The sequence below is a fragment of the Lytechinus pictus genome, chromosome 8 (assembly GCF_037042905.1).
Source record: "Lytechinus pictus isolate F3 Inbred chromosome 8, Lp3.0, whole genome shotgun sequence".
Classification (NCBI taxonomy): domain Eukaryota; kingdom Metazoa; phylum Echinodermata; class Echinoidea; order Temnopleuroida; family Toxopneustidae; genus Lytechinus; species Lytechinus pictus.
In genome coordinates, this window is record NC_087252.1 from 9,321,848 (window position 1) to 9,342,122 (window position 20,275).

A 20,275-nucleotide genomic window follows, 5' to 3' on the forward strand; every position below is an offset into this window, starting at 1 on the left:
TAGCTTTGAAGCGCGCGTACGCGCGCGTCTTGACCTTTACATGACCTTTGATGACATTGACAGATTACCTTTGACCTAAAAATTATTTGATGTGAATACGATTGATTATTGATGATCCGTTATGTTGATATGATCAAATTAAGAATCTTACAAAATGGCGCGTAGATGACGTCATCATAACCGGATGACCTTGAAAAGCTTAGTATGCCGTCTCTATGATAGACTCTATATATGACAGAAAAATCAGCCAAATTGATTCAGCCAATTCGGAGAAAAGTTGGCGACAAACATAGGTGCTAAAAGTAAATAAAGAAAATTCTGACGAAATTAAGAGGTGATCTGTCAAAGACAGACAACCAAACTAGATTTTTAATTCGTCATGCGGACGAATTAGGTGGTCAGTCCTTATTCTCGCCATCATGATCACTATTACCATGTTCATGCAGATCAATATGATCATCATGATGGCAACAATTTTTCAAATTAAGAACTTTAAAAAATTCAGATATAAATACATATCAAGCTGCTATCTTCATGTTCAAATACAAAAAGGGAATACTTCCTCCATCCTTTCAAAATATGTTCACAATCAACAACACCATCCACTCTTATCCAACACGAAACTCTGACAAATTTCGTCTCACAAATCCAAAATTGATAATAGCACACAAATCAATTAGACATTACGGTGCAGATTTATGGAATAATTTATCACCTGACACTAAGTTATGCTCTAAACTTTATTCATTTAAGGCTGTTTTGAAGAGAAATACACTGTTAAAATATGATACCTAAAATCTCTGTGTGTTACGTACCAACCGATATTACAATCTCTCCCCCCCCCCCCCCGCGCTTGCACTCTCGCACATTTGCACTTTATCTTTTATCAACATGATTATAACTTCCTTATTTTAATTTGTCTTTCCCTATCTACTTTTTTGGTAATATTCCTATTATTTTGTGCAGTAAAGGATAAGTCTCTTTTATTGCACTGTTTGTCTGATTTTCCTTCCCCTTTCCTTTTGACGCCTTCATCAATTTCAAGCTCTAAGCTTAAGATGAAGGTCTCCCACGTTTCAAAATGTACTTTGTTGATATATGTGTGTATATATATATATATATATATATATATGTTTTTTTCTGCCATTTTTTGTAACAATTAAAAAAAATATATATCAGGTATAAATATATTTTAATTAGATTATTATATCATTTACTTATTATGTTATGCTAATAAAGAAAAAATGATTTCACTTGTATATGATTTTATTGGAATGTGGAAATAAATCAAATCAAATCAAACTGAATGTTCATTATGGATCGAATACTTGTGAAAGATGGGAGATGATGGAGCACTGCGAAAAGAGTCTCTTTAATATATGACAATACATGTGATTTGAAAAAAGTAATTATAATCTGTTTAATCTTGCTAAATTTAAACTTTTATACCTTTTAATTGTCATAAAGGATCATGTACGAGGTGGTAAAAAGAAAAAAAATGAAAATAATCATCTTGTTCACCCCAGGACTCGAACCTGCACCCTCGAGAACGCAAGTCAACTGCGTTATCCTTTCAGCCACGATATTCCCCCATAGAGATTACACGTTCCCATAGAGATTACATGTAAGCAAATTTGAGAATTACAAATCCATTTTTGCAAGCGAAAAACGGGCATGATCCCGACATCGGATTGAAAAATGAAGGCATCAATTCCGAAAGCTTAGAATCTCAGCTACAACATACTCAAAGCTCAGGGATTACCGACAAGAAAAAATGGAGATATGGCTCACGAAAAAGAGGAATGTAGAATCCAGTTTTGAAAAAAAGCCATCTCCCTTAGAGATTACACGTAAAATTAGCAAAAAGACATGCTTCTATGAATTGCCATTTCCAGGATGATTCGTTTATTAAAACGAAAAACAAAGGAATAATTCCGAAAGAATATAGTTTCAGCTACAATATATTAAAAATTTGGCGAAAATTGAATAATATTTACGGAGTTAGAGTCAAATTAGCATAAATGTGAAGACGTCGTAACACCCAAAACTGATATTTTAAGATCCGACGCAATTTTGATGACGTCATAATAAAATATTTGAGGGTCAAATGAGACATGAAATCATATCTATGATAAATACTCTATCGAAATAGGAAAAAAAAATGTGGGGGTCCCTGTTACACCAACAAATGTAATAACGCCCACAAATGTAATAACACTTTACCCACAAATGTAATAACGCCCACAAATGTAATAACACTTAACCAACAATAGTAATAATTTCACCCACAAATGTAATAATACACTTTACCCACAAATGTAATAATTTTTGATCGCCCACAAATGTAATAATGACTTTACCCACAAATGTAATAAATTTGAAGGGATTTTTGGCGAATCCGTTCTAAAATAAGTAATAAATATAATAAACTAAAATCCTGTAGTAATGCGTTCATATAGCGATGGACCTATTGTAATAGGTCCATGATATGGCACTAAAGTGCAAAGTCTTTTTACCAAACCCGGTTAATATAAAAATTATGATATAAGTCCAAAATCTTTATTCCAGACCCGGTTGTTTAAAAAATTGTAATATAAGTCCAAAGTCTTTTTTCCAGACCCGGTTGTTTAGAAAATTATAATATAAGTCCAAAGTCTTTTTTCCAGACCCAGTTGTTTAAAAAATGATAATATAAGTCAAGTCTTTTTTCCAGACCAGGTTGTTTAAAAAAATTATAATATAAGTCCAAAGTCTTTTTTCGAGACCCGGTTGTTTCTAAAATTATAATACAAGTCCCAACGAAGATACGATAATGATATTCCAGTGGAATGAAATGTTGTTGTTTTAGTTTATATGGCGCGTATCATTCAGTGGTGAATAAGAGTACATTGAGAATCAAGCGTAGTCTTTTCTCCAGACCCAGTTACTAAAAACTAAAAACTAAAACCCTTTACCCACATATGTAATAATTTTTTATCACCCACAAAGGTAATTATGACTTTACCCACAAATGTTACAAAATTTAAAGGGATTTTTGGCGAATCTGTTCTAAAATAAAACCCTATACTAATGTGTTCATATAGCGCAAAGTCACAGTCTTTTTTCTCTAGACCCGGTTATATAAAAAATTTAAACAATCTTCCAAATAAAGATCCCAAAACTAATACTTCTTATTGTTGAAAAACATAGACCTTTAGCGTAGTCTTTCCTCCAGACCCAAATATTTCAAATAGCAAATAAAAAGTAATAGATAATAATTATTAAAAAAAAGACCACACGATCTTATTAATGTTGAACAAAATGTAAATATATCATAGTCTTTCCTCCAGACCCTGTTATGAAAAAAAATCATTCAAAAACAAAACAACAACAACCAAAAACAGACCCCGCAGTCTTTTCAACATTGAATAGTGCGTGTGTGTGTGTATTTGAGTTTTGTCAGACGTGTATCAATCATATATGATTATTTACGTATGGGACCAACCTTAATTGTCACCATCTGAAACACGTGACCAAGGCTTGAACCTCGAACCTCTGCATCAATTTTTAACTGCCCCACATAGATTGGATTACAGGCGCACGCCACAACGCCCAGTTAGTATCGAAATATGGTGTAGTCTTTGTTCCAGCCCCGGTTACTTCACAATTGCATATCATAAAGAATGCAATTAACAAAGACCCCACTATCTAATTAATGTTGAATAACTTGAAAATATAGCGTAGTCTTTCTTCAAGACCCACTTATTTCAAAATAACAAATCATAGAAAAGATATATAATAATAATAAAACAAAGGCCCACAGTCAAATTAATGTTGAATGACGTAGAAACATAGCGTAGTCTTTGCTCCAGACCCACTTATTTCAAAATTACAAATCATTTTTTAAAGAGTCAACAAGAAACAAAGACCCCCACTATCTTATTAATGTTAAATAATAATGATAATAATAATAATAATAATAGTGTATATTTGTAGAGCGCACACACCGTCAGTAGACGCTCATGGAAATATAGCGTAGTCTTTCATCCAGACCCAGATCTTTCAAATAACAAATGAATAATAATAATAAATTGATAATAATAAAAAAGCAACGACCCGCGATCCTAGTGATGTTGAATAACATGGAAATATAGCGTGGTCTTTTCTCCAGACCCAGTCATAAAAATCATTAAAAAATACAACAACAACAAAACAAAGCCCCTTCAATCTTATCAACATTGAATAGCATGGAAATATGGTGTAGTCTTTGCCCCAGACCCAGTTATTTCAAAATAAGAAATTATAAGAAACAATAAAAACAAACAAACAGTGTCAGCAAAGACCCCACAATATCATTGATGTAGAATAACGTTGTTGTTGTAGTTATCTTGGATTTTAAGGTGCGTATCATAAATTATATCATAAATTAAATTGTCGTCTTTGTGGTATGCGTTATCACATGGTTTTTATAGTTTGGCTTAATTTATATTTTTAAGAGAACTGGGTGTGGGGTAAAGACAACACTCTAAACCCAAGCATTTTAACTGGGTTTAATTTTGAAGATTGGTCTTAGCCTTGATTTTTTTTAAATATTTGTTTATCTTTTAAATAACCGGGTCTAGACGAAAGACTAAGCATAATACTCGTATTATTCCACAGGAATAAAAATATGACAAAGTTTTATGTTTTTAAGATTGTTTAAATTATTTTTTAAATGACTGGGTCTGGAATAAAGACAACGCTCTAAACATGTACATGGTCTTAATTTGGAGGATTGTTGGTTCTTAGATTCGTTGTTGGGTGTTGGGTTTTTTATTGCTTTTTATTCTTGAAATAACTGTGTCTGGAGGAAATTCTACAATCGATCTTCATGTTTTTCCACAGTAATTAGATTATTGGGTATTCGTTTTAGAATATTTGTAAAAACAATTTTTTTTTCAAATAATAACCAAGTCTTGAGAACAGATGATTGCTTTACCCATGCGTTATTACACTTTTTTGTAGGGGTCTTAGAATTATTTGAAGAAAAAAATGGGTGTAGGGTAAAAACATATTTTTTCTGGGTGTAACTTTTGAAAATTGATCTTAAAATTTGAAGGTTTTTTTATTCATTTTTTTAAATAACCGGGTCTGGAGGAAAGAGTACGTTTTTTAATCTCGTGTTACTCCACAAGAATTAAAATATGATAGGGTCTTACGTTAAACGATTTTTTTTTGTAAATTTTTTAATGATTAGGTCTGGAATAAAGACAACGCTCTTATAACCTCATTTCAAAACAGGTTCTTAGGTTGAAGGATTTCTTGGTCTTAGATTTGTATTTTTTTTTATTTTTTTTTTTTTCTTTGCAGTTTTTATTCGTCACAAAATAATCAAAGTATACAAAACATATAATTGCACTTCAATCAAACAGAACATCGTAAAAGTACATACAACATAATCTTAATTTACAAGAAAATTGTACCCTAGCGCTGCCGACAGGACGATCAATTAACCGAAGAAGAAAGGGGGTACGGTAATACCCAACGGTCCAGTGTCGTCCTGGCGGCATCACCGGGGTATAGCGCAACCCAAAAAATATGACATTTTCATTTATTAACATGACCGAAAGTATGACATAAAAAACACCACTATATAATAATAATAATAATAATAATAAAATAATAATAATTAAAGATTTGGATAGCGCACATATTTGTCGATGACACTCAAGGCGCACAATTAACTACTTATATAAAACAGAAATCAATAAATATACAAAAATGAACAAACTGAGAAGAAAAAAATACACAATCAGTTAAGTTGGTAGTCAAAATAACAATTAGGCCTTATCACACAACAGTTAAGGAAATGCTTCCCTCATGAGGTAAGTCTTCAATTTGCTGTGGAATAGCTCTCTTGACTGGCACGACTTAACGTCCGATGGGACTGAATGCCACAAACGGGGACCAGCAACGGAAAAAGATCTGTCACCCGAGGACCTTTTCACTCTAACTTGTTGGAGCTGGTGAACATTCCCTGAACGAAGACCGGGTCTACATGATCTCTTCACCTCCAGAAGATCTGATAGGTACACTGGTGTCTGGTTGGTTTTAAGTTTAAAGACCAAGGAAAGAACTTTATATGCAAATCTTTGCCTTACAGGCAGCCAGTGTAATTCATTGAGAATTGGGGTGATATGATCCGACAACTTTGAACGCTTTACAAGTCGTGCAGCAGAATTCTGGACCTTCTGTAGTCGTTTTATTTGAGTATCAGGCAGTCCAACCAAAGTACTGTTGTACATATCCAAACGTGATGTGACAACATGAACATACAACATGAACAAAAGATAAAACAAAGTCACAAAAAAACAATTACATAAAATGTTAATCTACAGTTGTTACAATTTATGAAATGGAAAAATACTTGTTTATGTTTTGCCATTTTACATTGTGTTTATTGAGTTTGTTATTATTTTTTGCAATAATTTCTTCAGTAATTTTATAAGATAAAAGATAATAATTAAATTACTTTAAACTAGGGAGAGTCTCTTGGTATTTACATCGCAAAATGAATTGTTTACCAAGTAAAATTAGAAAATTAAATGCTAAGGTGGATGGACTAAATTTAAGTGGTTCTAGTAATCCAAATAAAACAGTATCTCGTGAAAGGAAATAATTAGGATTAAAGTCAGTCACTCTCATCCGCAACGCATTCCAAAAGGATGCTATTTTAGGGCATGCAAAAAAAATGATCCAATGTCTCGGGTGTCGCATTGCAAAAAGAACATAATGCATTTGTTTTCTTTCCTATTTTTGTGAGGCATTCATTTGTAGGTATTAAGTTATTTAAAATTTTGTAGTGTGTGATTCGAAGTCTGGTGTCAATAGTGATTCGTAATAGAAGAGTGAACAATTTGGAAGTCTGTTGCCTATCGATGTTGTAAAGTTTATTAAAGCGAGTAAACACCTTGGAGGTTTCAGAGTTTAAAAAGTGCGATAAAATTGCTTTGTCCATATATTCTGAATATGTCTAAATGCAGATTCACAGAAAAGAGAAGGGAAATCCTCAGGTGAAATCCTCAGATGATGATAGTTTTGATGTATTATTCAGTGTAATTTGCCATCATTTTTAAACGAAAGTTCGTTGACCTATTGACATTTCCGGTCATAATTTTTTAACGGAAGGTCAAGAGTATATGGTTGTGTACATTTTTTGTTCAGTATTACAACACAAACAATTTGATGTGTCACTCGACAGAATAAGGGCAATTTAAAATATTGACCCCTATTGACCCCATTTTGACCGCTAACATGGTCAAGATGACCATTACAATTTTGTCACCAAGTTGAAAGTTGTTCCTTGTGATGTCACCAATCACATAAAAGTGAAATATCAGACTTGTCGAAGTGAATTACATATGCTGCCTGACTAATAGGTCCATCGCTATATGAACGCATTACTATAGGATTTTAGTTTAGAACGGATTCGCCCAAAATCCCTTCAAATTTATTACATTTGTTGGTAAAGTCATTATTACATTTGTGGGCGATCAAAAATTATTACATTTGTGGGTAAAGTGCATTATTACATTTGTGGGTGAAATTATTACATTTGTGGGCGTTATTACATTTGTTGGTGCAACAGTCCCCGTTGGTTCTGAAGAGCTACATTTAATTTTCATGGCATGTTTTTGCCCATATATAGAGTCTATGGAAAGAGCTCGCGCGCACACGTGCTGCAAATTTTAATGGGTGCTCATTCCTTTATTAGAGGTCCTAGAGTGTTGATTGAGGTATCAAATTGCTAGTAAATAAATCATTGATACATATACATCAAATAAACAGTGATTCTATGTTTGGTAATGCCGTTACGCATGAAAACGCGCGCGCATACGTGCGCGCGCGTAAAATGCTGAAATGCTCAAAATGACCTGAAATGTAGATATAATGAAATGAAAAATTTTACAAAATGGCGTCTAGATGACGTCATCATGATCAGATGACCTTGAAAAGCTTATTATGGCATCTCTAATATAGACTGTATGAATGATATGAAATTCAGTAAAATTGATGGAGCCGATTCGGAGAAAAGAATTTGCTATAAAAATAAATAAAAAGAAAATTCTGACGAAATAGGTGATCTGTCACAGACAGACCACCTAATTAAAGTACCATTTGGTATATATCCATGGTATCTTTTTCCCCGTTAAGACTCATCCAAATGGTCTAGTTTATTTGCAACGAAATTGGAATAATGAAGACCGTATGGACAATTTTTGAAAAAAAGGTTAGACCTAATGAATATTATACCAAGAAATGTAAATGATCATTATTGCCATCCCCACTCCCTTCCTCATTAGTATTTGTACTCTTATGAAAATAGCGTCAGAAAACATTAATATCTAATAAGATGAACTGGCGATGACTACAGATTGATAAAAAGAAAATCCACCGATTCGTCAATTGGGGCACTAAATAGACGTGCCCGTGTTTCCACTATAATTAAATAATTGGAATAGCTGTTTGATTTTAATCAATATTCAACTTCTCTATCAGGTTAAAAATGCAATTTGGTAAGATAATTGTTTATTCTTGAAGTCGACATCAACTATTCCTTTTAATATCATTACATAAAAATAGGGATATTTTTATTCGTTTTTCTCATGTCCCATGTTTAAATGTATATAATCAAAGAATATTCCAAGTTATATTTACGCTGTGCATGTATTATTATTTTTTTAATATATTCATTATTGCTACTCTGTTCAAAATGCCGGAACCCTGTCAATTCTGTTCATCTTTTTCCCCTTCATCCTTTCCCTCTATCTCTCCACTGCTCTCATTTCTTCCCGATCCTTATTATTGTCCGTCATTTTATATGTGCCTCTCGTCATCAACTCTTCTCTTAATTTATCGTTTACTTTCTCTCTCAATCTCTCTCTCAAGCTATTCTTTCTATATGTTTTATATTTGTCACTTGCCATTCTTGATATTCTCTCTCTCCCTCCTTTTACCTTTCTTTTCTTCCCCTCTCCCTTTTCCTCCTTCTACTTATCCTTCCCTATTTCAGTCTTTACTTCCTTTCTCTTTCCCTTCCGATCCTTCGTTTCTCCCGTTCCCATTTTCTCTCTCTCATTTATCCTCCACAGTTGTTCACCCCTCTCCATTTCCTTTCCTCCCTTTCTTTTCTTGTCCCTATCCCTACCTATATTTTCCTTCGCCATTTTTATGTTCCCTTTCTTTTAATCCTCTGTCTCTGTCTCCCTCTCCCTCTCTCTTCCCATTTTTCTTTTTTAAGGTTTCAAAAAATGGAGGGGTTCTGTGAAGTTATACATGTACGATATACATGTTGATGCCAAAAAATGTCTCTGCCGGGAATTAAAAGAGTTGCCAAAGCTGTTGTGCATGTACAACTTCACACATTTGTTTACTTTCACCCGACAATTATAATTGGTATAGTGTCGAACAGATTTTTCTATCTGACAGATTTTTCTATCTGACGCTCAATCGGATCGGGGTCGCCCGAGACACTAAACTATCTCTGTGTTGTAGTGGTTAAGGCACCGGCGTTCAAAGCTGGGGGCCTGGGTTCGATTCCCGGCAGAGACATTTTTTGGCATCACCATTTTTTCCTAAGGGTAGATAGCTCTGGGGAACCTTGATTTAAGCTACGCCTACCATTGTTCTCTTCATCCATTTCTGTCACACAATATTTAAATTAAAAGAGTTGCCAAAGCTGTTGTACATGTATAACTTCACACACACACACACACACATATATATATATATATATATATATATAAATATATATATATATATATATGTAACCAACGAAGGTAGAGGGCAGAAGCACACAAGCGTGTTGCTCTATGGAAGGTCAACTCTGCTCGAATTTTGTGACCACTCTAAAAAATAAGGTAGGGTTTGGGGAACTTTGTAGAGTTGATTTTTTTCATTTGTTTATTGTAAATATTTTTTTAGGAAATTAAATCGGTTCTTCTGGGTAGTAATATAAAAAAATATTACTGTTATTTTTTAAGAAAATATTTAGCTTAAATAATCATGATTTTGACATTTTTCCTCATTTTGGAATATTAAGTCTATGACGAGGATACCTCTTATTTTCTTCTGCTTTATTTCGCTGCACCACTAATAAATGCATAGACAACCACCGTAATAATCGAGATCATTTTTCTTGCCTGGGTGCGCCGAGTTGGGGCCAGTCGCGTAACCAGCTAGTGACGTTGATGATGCGCTGGGGCTTCAGGCGACTCGTCATAGATCTTCTAGCAACATAGACAATGACGTCTAATTTGCCTGGCCTGATTTAAAGTGCAATGGCTTCATGGTGGATGCTTATCAACGATGATTGTTCAAGGTTAGATTTCAAATGTTAAATGTCATTTGACTTTTAAGTCTATAAATCTGAAATAACGGCGCTGTATCCCGGAAATCCGGGTCTAAATTTCGACTTCGAGTCCGAGATCATGGACGGCACAAGAAAAAAAACAAGCATCGGATGCAATGCATTGGCTGCGCTGCAGCTGCACAGCCAGGCTGCGTCGAAGGTGGTGGAGCGTTGTGGCCCAGTGGATTAGTCTTCGGATTTTGAAACAGAGGGTCGTGGGTTCGAATCCTAGCCATGGCGTAATTTCCTTCAGCAAGAAATTTACCCACATTGTGCTGCACTCGACCCAGGTGAGGTGAATGGGTACCCGGTAGGAAGAAATTCCTCGAATGCTCGAGCGCCCGATCAAGGTAGCCGTGCTAAAGCTGGGGTAATAATAGCAGGGCCCGCTGGTAGAACAGTTTTTCGGAACTGAAGTGGCTACCCTGCCGCTATTATTATTATTACCATCATTATTATTAAGGTCGATCGAGCAACCAAACTTCCAAAGCCAAATTAAAGCTTAAATAAACGGCCAACTATCCACATTTTCCCTGGTTTTCTTCAATAATTCCAAAAAAAATCAGCCAATTGAGGCAAACTGATATGTTACATCGTTTGGCAAAGAGTGCCATCATCGTTTTGCGTTAGACCTAACCCATTAAGTTAGGGTAGTATAGGCCTATACTAGGGCTCGGGGCTAGACCGTCTTAATTTCTTAATTGGGGCAGAAGTTGATTTGATAGACAGCATCCATATCTTAATTTGACCATTGATTCTCTGCAATCAATGTTTATAGACTTTTACATAATTTGTTTGCCATATTGCAAATTGTAAATTTTCTTAGACATGGCTTGGGCTTGGCCGACAAAACGCGTAACTTTACAATTTTTGTTTTGAGAAATTTTGAAAGCGAATGAGCAAAATGACTGAGCTCGTCGTGATTTTATGCATTTTCTAAAGTGAATTTTAAGGATTTCATGTCTAACTCTAAGGCCTAACGGTAACTTGTCAACCATATAATCTTCTAGATCTAGACTCAATGAATTTACCCTGTAGGCATTTAACGGACAAAAAAATCCTAACCACCTAGCCCATGCAGACTGGCCTTAATTGAACCAAACTTAGCATGCATGGACCAACCCTCAAAAGGTCTAGGTTTAGGCGTCCTATAGAAAGGTGATATCCGTCTGTTTTGAGTTTATTTTTATGATTATTATTTTTTATTATTTTTGCATAGACTATCTCCTATCAACAAGTCGTGCTAGATCTAGATTTACTTAGATATCCAGTGTGGAACAACATCTTCAACAAACAGATCGAGACTGGTCAAAGCTTTTGTCTAGTTAGACTAATTAAGTTAGATCTTAGACTTGGGTCTATCGATCAACATGATCAAGATCTAAGTTAGACGTAGACTTCACTTATTAGTGATTGGAATGTAGTTCTAAATTTATTTTGGGGAAAATGGTGAAAAGAAATGATAACATACTACTGATAGATGTACGTGAATCAGTTTTTTTAACCCATTGGCATTGCTGCCGATTCTAATAAATAAATAAATAAATGAGTCACGGCCTATGGGCTGCAGAAAAATGCTGGTCGACGGGTTGGTCGCCACGTCCTGTTTCGCCTAGCAGAACAAGTACCAGTGCTAGACTAGAGGTTGAAGGGATCGTTTAACATTGTGAGAAGCTGATTTAAAAAATTCTCAAATTAAGATGAATTATGTTTATGAGTTTATGTACTTGTTCTAAGAAACCCTAGAAATCATCTTTATTTTGAATGAAAAGTTGTTAGTAGGTAGGAAAATGTGATTATATTAGAACTCGTCTACTAGACGATTTCCCAAATTACTGTGACATCCCGATTTGAAAATAAAATTGTATGCCTCCCTCTGCGTTGAGATCGTAACGGACACGCAAGCGAGAACTGTCAATCAACCAATAGTGAATGGGGGCAAGGCCGCTCCGGCCGGCATGCACTGAGAATTGTAAACATTACATGCAGCGCATGTTCTCTGCTGGCTCTTTTCTATAGTGCCTTGACGGTTCTAGTCGAAGCAGAGAAAGTAGTATGAAAGAAGAAAAACAGATTCTGATAGCGCAACGAAAGCTATGTACAGACCATCTAAGATAAGAAAAATGCAGACTTACTGACTCCTCGCCGGGATGGTAGTAACGTGGCAAATTTGGGGCGATGTACTTTAATATTACATGAAGATAAAGCGAAAGTGTAGCACCAGAATAAAATATGTGCGATCCAGAACATCATACATGTACTTGAGAATAGAATAAGAACATGTGGTCTCTCGAGCTCTGCGTGTGTCGTGAGCTGAGGCATGGACAATGGCTAGCTGAGGGAAGGATGGCTTTATCCCATGCGTGAACGTTTCGTTGTTTATGTGGGTATGCAAATTACTTGGTATTACGTAAGACTCTTCCCATATCGCTCGAAAAATGAACATAATACAGGACATTCATTTTTAATTGTGCAGTCACATGATTATAACATTTCATTTATTCAAGACTGTTTCTCTAATGGGCCGAGCACCTTTTTGAGAGTAGTAGTCAAAACTTGTGTAGTAAATCTGCCATATTTTACTCACGTATTCACTCCCTTCCTTTGAACGCGAGGTCCTTTCTTCTTCTTCTTTTGCTTGACAAATTTTTGGCGAAATACCTTTAGATTGTAAATTTTTAGATGAAAACCTTTTTTTTTTCTTTTCAAAATTTTCTCATGAATTGTGCCTCCTCCCTTTAGAAAAACCTGGATCCACCCCTGCACAACGTAAAGCTGTCCCCCCCCCCCCCCTCCAACACATAACTGCACAGCCCAACAACCAATGTATATAACGAACATTTTTATAATAATTATATAAAAAGAATTAGTGCAGCATAAAATATATAAAATATAAAGGTATATGCTGGGGATAAAAAGGACATGAAAATAATTGCATTATTCTGTGGCCGGCGGCGAAAGCATAAAAATATTAGATTCTGGATTGGCGGTGTTCCGGCGGTGTTGAAGCATGATCTTCCGCCGCCAGTGCCAGAATGTATATTTTTACGTACTTCGGGGGGGGGGGGGGTAAGAAATATTTCCATCCACATTTCTTCCACATCGGCTGATAAATGCTTGATTATTATCATTTAGAGGGGTGTCCCATGCAACTAAAGTCTGAATTTTTAAGTACATCGTAGCTTTATTCTTACAATCATGGACCTACTTTGGCCTAAATTAATGATGCGAGCGCGAAGCGCGCAAGGTAATGTTTATTTTTATATTTCGCCTTGAAAATAAATATAGGAGCGCGAACTTTTTTATGAACATGAACATCTTAAACGGGTCATTCTACTCACTTTTGGTAATCACGCAGGGTATGTTCATCTTAAACAATTCGATTTGATTTATTGTTCTCGTAAATGCGTATTAGCATTTTCATAACAAAAGAAACATAATATCGTTTAAAATTTTGGCATGAATAATAGAGTGTACTTATTAAAAATATGATTCAACCCACACACACCAAATGATCCACACCCAACATATTATGATATCAACAATTAGCAGGACCGAGGATTGTCATTATAAGCACATTGCTTGGAAAAAAATAACTGAAAACCCGAGATTCAAACTTATTAAATTGCATTGATTATACAACAGAATGGTGCGAGCGCGGAGCACGAAGAACGAGTTGAAAATTATTAATATTTTGACATGAAGAGCTGAATCGGGTCATTCTAATCAAATACGGTCTTATGGTAAGTATAAAGTTTATACGCCAAGCGAGCTGATATTTGTTGAAATTAAGATCTTAATACGAAACATTGTATAAACTGTTTTGGAATATTGCTGCATATTTTCCTGAATAATGATAAGAGCGCATGTAAAACGCAAGCTGATTTTTTAAAAAGTATATTCGCGATTGATTTTTTTTGTATAATGATTTCTACTTTTTCTGTTTTCAAATCGTTCCTCTTTTCTTATTTCATTCACTTTTCTTCTTCTTATATCCTTTCTTATCGTTCCTCTCTATTTCCCCTTTCTCTAGGCATAGATAGCAAAGCCCCAAGAAACTCCAGAATCCTGAGACGTCCAGATGGTATTTTGTACAAAAAAATGAAGTCACCAATCTAAAAATGTCACTTTAATCCGATTTTAAAAAATGTGGAAAGACACATGCAGGGTTCGGCGACAGGGCATATAAAGTTTAGTAATAAAATTGAGAAATGCGAGTAAACGCAAAGAGTTGAATTTGAAAAGTTTTTCGATTTTATATTAAAATCCTACATTTTTATTTCAATAGCATGTTCGTGATATTACTTATAACATTGCATTATGAAGGGTTATATATAGATATTCCCGTGATGCACATCAGTGTTTCCACTCCTCCCGAAATTTCGGGAAATTTTACCTTTTCCAGGAAAGGTTCCGAATGAAACAAATCCATGCAGGAAATTTCGGGAAATCCAAAGATTACAAGTAAACAATAATTAAACATAGCAACTGTCAACATTCATGTTATATTTTTAAAATTGTTTGCTGAAAGTTTCGGCTGGCTACATTTTTGTACAATTTTTGTTAAAATCAAACTAAAAATTCTAGGAAATGTCTATAAATTCGAGAAGTTTGTTTTGGATCTGTGGAAACACCGATGCACATGGCCTTTGTAAGCGGGGGTGCTAAATCACCTCCAAGATTTATATGGGGGTGATGTACAGGTTTGATCCAAACACCTTCATTTTGGTGCGGAAAACAAACTTTTTATTTTTGATTGTATGATTATTTTGCTTTAAATTTTAAGTATTTTCCTTTGTCAAAACTGCTATTTTGGTATTATTGGTTTTAGTAAACATGTGATATTCATCTTTTTCTTATTTTTATTTTCACATTTTTCCTTTCTTTTCTTTTTTCTTTCTTTCTTTCCCTCTTCCTTTTTAAGGGGGTAACTACCCCACTTATCTAAAATTTAGGAGGGCGTGCCCCTTCCCCTCGCTTCCATTTATCGCTACCTTTCCCATTCCCTTCGTTAGTCTGGTAACCTTATTTCGACGTCAAAGAGTCCACTCTATTGTTCTACAACACAACGAACATGACTAAAGAAAGAAAATTGGGAGAGAGAAGTAAAATGAAAGGATCTGAAAACGAAAATAAAACGACGTGTGACCAGGTTGAATTCTCTTATTCACAAAGTGCAACCCTGGACATGGAGGAATGGGGGGTCTGAACATGTGATTTTTGAAATCTTGAAATGAAAATCATTACATCATTATGGAATATAAACAGGGGAAAAGACAAACAAGAACATAGCAGACATTTTTGTTTCTAATATTAAAATGTCCTTTATTTTTTCTCCTATTTCTTGTGTTGTCCAAGGTTGGAGGTTGGTTGCTAGCGACCCCCTCCCTTCACGCTAGCGCATTTACACACTGACGAGGCGGATCGGAGAGATGAAATCATATATCTCCAGAATGGACGATGAAAAAAAAAAAATTATTGAAAGGGGGAGCGGGAACGCTATAGATTATGCCTATACCTGCGGCCCCCTCAAAAAAAAATGGAGACGAGGGAAGTGGGAGGGGCGAGTAGCGTATAAGTTCTAAGTAATGATAATAATAGTAATAAAATAATATAATATATATATATAGCACACGTGTCCATCTTGTTGGGTGCTCAAGGTGCCCATGTATTATTATCACTGCTTGATTCGTGTGATCAAAACGAACATACCTATAATCCTTTATTTGAGCCCCTCCCCCGCGCAAACGAAAAACACTACGAACTTCCACAACCATGCAAGGGAGGGGGGGGGGGAGAAGTGGTGTTCATTTTAAAAAGTGATTATATTATTTTATTTTTTGCTCACGAGCTACACTCCATCGTAAATGTTCAAAATGTTTGTCGGTATAGCCCTTGATTCTACAAATGTATATCGGTAACGTGTACCGACGTCAGCTATACGACCATGAGTCTTGGAAGTGTTCAACACTCTCCTCAGTCACATTTTCTTCCACCATACCCAGGGCAGTACAGGCTTTCATCAGTTAAAGGTAGGGGTGGGAATTATCATTCACACTTTCCCGATAGGCCGCCAAAATCATTTTTTTTTTTTTTTTTTTTGGGGGGGGGGGCATTATTCACGTTATTATTTATTTATTTATTCATTTTATATTAGAGGGCTTGACCTAACTAAAGATCGAAGTTCTAATACAGTCTTATCTTACCTTATCTCATGAGGTCTAAATATATCACATGCAAGCTAAATTTATTGTATATTTTTATTTAGAACTGAGAATTGAATATTCTGGGCAGTTATTGTAATCATGAAGAAGATGCGTATCTAACGAAAAGATTCGTGCGAGCGCGAAACACAGAAGTAATTTTTAATATACTCACCTACAAAAGTATTCGTTTTGCAGTGACTCATGAATGTACATGTAATACAAATCTCACCAATCAATAAAATGCGAGAGCGAGTTGTACATTTTCAATATCTGGGACTAAAAAATGTATATTCGAATCACATTTTCAACCATAAATTGGATGGATATATAAGCATAACTTTATGATGCGAGCGTGCATGAAGCGCGAACAGAAATTCTAATTTTCCGCCCGAAACTCGGACAATCTAAGCACTTTTTCTGTCATGTACAATATGAGTATTATTGAGAACTGAACATGTTAACCACGTTTTGAAATCATAACCTGGATGAGTATGTAATCAAACAATTAATGCGAGCGCGAAGCGCGAGCTGATTATTATTTTTTTTAATTCAGATCTAAAAACTGGAAAGTTCAAGTCCGTTTTTTATTTAAAGAAGAAACGTCATATTAGAGAATTAGACGCGAGGTGATTTTCCCCCTAGATTTAGACCTAAAACAAGACATAAAAAGCAATGGAACCATGAACAGAATGGCTATATATATATATATATATATATATATATATATATATATATATATATATATATATATATATAAATGTGTGTAGTTATACATGTACATGTTATACATATATACATGTACATGTTATACATATATATATATATATAACTGATATTTCTTCCGACATGAAAAGTGGACTTTATTACATGGCGTATCTAGCCAGGGCGGCAATGGAGGCACGTGCCCCGGGTGCTACTTTCAGTGGTGCAAAAACGGGAGATAGATGCAAAGAAAGAAAGGGAAAAAATGAATAGAAAAAGCAAAGGAATTAAGACGCTGAAAAAAGGAATACCGCTGACGGTAATACCCCCGTTCTCTGTACCATTAATGCACTTTTCAACGTAAAAAAATAATCTTGCATGTCTTTACCCAGGGATGAATATTCGTGCAACTTTTAATTAGTGATATACTTATATTCTCTCCATGAATTCCAACAAACACTCCTTCTAAAAAAAAATAGTTTTTCAAACTCAAATGTCATAACTTTTCATCTATAGCTACGAGTTTGCATTATTTTTATACCTTTCTTTTCATTAATTCTTGCAAACAGTTCAGAAATATAATTTTATGGTTTGTAAAGGCTTCTCACCACGCTCTGATTTTGATGAGGGAGATAAAAACTCTCCATTATACATTTTTAGGTGAGGATATACAAAATATCATCTCGCGCTTCGCGCTCACATTAGGGCCTACCCCGATGAGATACGTATCCTTTTCATGAATTCCTACAAAAAGCCCCTAAAATTATCCATGCTTTGATTTCCTCCCGTTTAGATTTTTCAAACTCATTGTTCTTTAACCTCCCGCAAAAAGATTGGATAAAACTTCAACGTCTACAAAACTCTGCTGCCCGTCTCCTAACATACACTAAAAAGTATGACTCCATCTCGCCAATCCTTACATTGGCTGCCTGTTGATAAAAGAATCTCCTTCAAAATTATTTTACTATTATTCAATTTATTCTCTCTTCCCCAAAATATCTCCGCAGCTCTATCTCAAAATATCAGCCTTCACGCAGTCTCCGCTCATCATTCTGATGCTCTATTGCTCCAGACACCCAGAACCAAACACAAATGGGGGGATGCATTCTCTGTTATAGGACCAAAGCTATGGAATCGATTGCCTATCCAATTACGCCAAATTTTCATCAACAGAAACATTCAAGTCCCAGTGAAAACTAAATTTTGATCTCCCATTAACATTCAGGAGAATTCAAATTCTATTCTTTTTCGTTTTCTATTGTTGTTGGGTGTTGTGTTTATTTTTCTACAAGCGCCATGAGCACCGAAAGGTGGACGCGTGCGCTATATAAGAAGCCACCAATTATTGTTATTATAATTATTATAATTATTATCATTATCATCATTATTATTAAGATTTCCCCTCAATATTAATTTTTCAGCTCGCCCCTCGTGCTTGCATGAAATGCTTAATTAGACAAGCATCGATATGTCCCGATTGTAGGTCTCAATATCAATAATTTTCGGCTCGCGCTTCGCGAATGCGTTCATTGTCTGGATATGCATCATGTTAATTATTACAAAAAGTGCTTAGAATATTCCTTTTTAAGATCTTAATACTGAAAATAATAGGCACGTGCTTAGCGCTCGCATACGTTGTTTTCGTTAGATACGCATCATTTTCATGATAAAAAAACCCGGACTAGAATATTATGTTTTATTTTGACTGGTCGAGTGCAGAGTATATACACAATAGACCTATATTTTGAAAGGGGTGCGATTTTAGCACTTGCCCGGGCCTCGTTTGTTCTAGATACGCCACTGTGGACATGGTGGACATTAAATTAAACAATGCGAGCGAATAGCGCGAGCTGAATATTATTATGGCCCGACAACTGGACATTCTAAGCAGGTTTTTTTAATGTAAATATCAAATTATATGTACCTCATCAAACAATAATTGCAAGCGCGAAGCACAATAAGCTATTTTTTACATGTAGACATAAAAACTAGACATTCCTTTTGCACTTCTTGTAATAATGAATACGAAGGGTATATCATGCTCAACAATATATTTTTTTTTAAATATATAATTGATCATGACTGGACGTTGTAAAACAATAAAGAACAAGCTGTTTGTAGCGCGAACTAAATTTACTGACATAAAAGTGAATATATTAAAAGCGCTGCCCAACACGTAAGAAACTTGTGAAGATGATAATGGAACAGTCTGAATGATGCGAGCGCGAAGCGCGAGCTAACAATTTTGGCGACTGGGACATATGGCCGGGCAATTTTAATCACTGTACGTAAAAAAGAATGGGCTTGATTGTAAGGCGATTTAGACCTAAAACCTATATACATTCAAATCTCTCTCGGAACATGAAGCAATTAATTAGAACCGCCCTGTGTGACAGTATATTCTAATCACTGTCGGTATAGCATATATATACACGGAGTAATGGAACATTCCTTCGTGACCCAACAGTTATATCATTTTTCTGGTAGGCGTCAGTCCGACAGCCTCTTTTCTTTTCATTTTTTTTCTTTCCTTCTTCCACTTTTCTTCTTTCTCACTTTTTCCATCCTCACTTCTATTTTCCCCCTCTCCCCCTTACCCCGACATGGGAAGGGGGGGGGGTCATACCCTGTTAGAGACGGCCTTTTAATATCGACGGAAATACAATTATGCTCATTCACAAGAATTTGTTTTAAAATACACGAATTTAAGTGTATTGTTATGTGATAGTTGTGGTGATGATGTATGACTAATTGTTCCATGGAATTTGAATGTTTCAGTGATTGGATCGAGCAGAAAAGGGAACTTTCGTGATTGATAACGTGTGACTAATTACACTATTTCATTTTTCATTATTTTCCCCAAATGAATGATATCATGAGGATATATTATTTTACATTTGTTTTATATTGATTTGTTATACTCGTATTTATTAGAAATTTTCATATTGTAATGCTAATTTAATTAATTTATTTTTAGGGACCCCGGGGAAGAACAGGT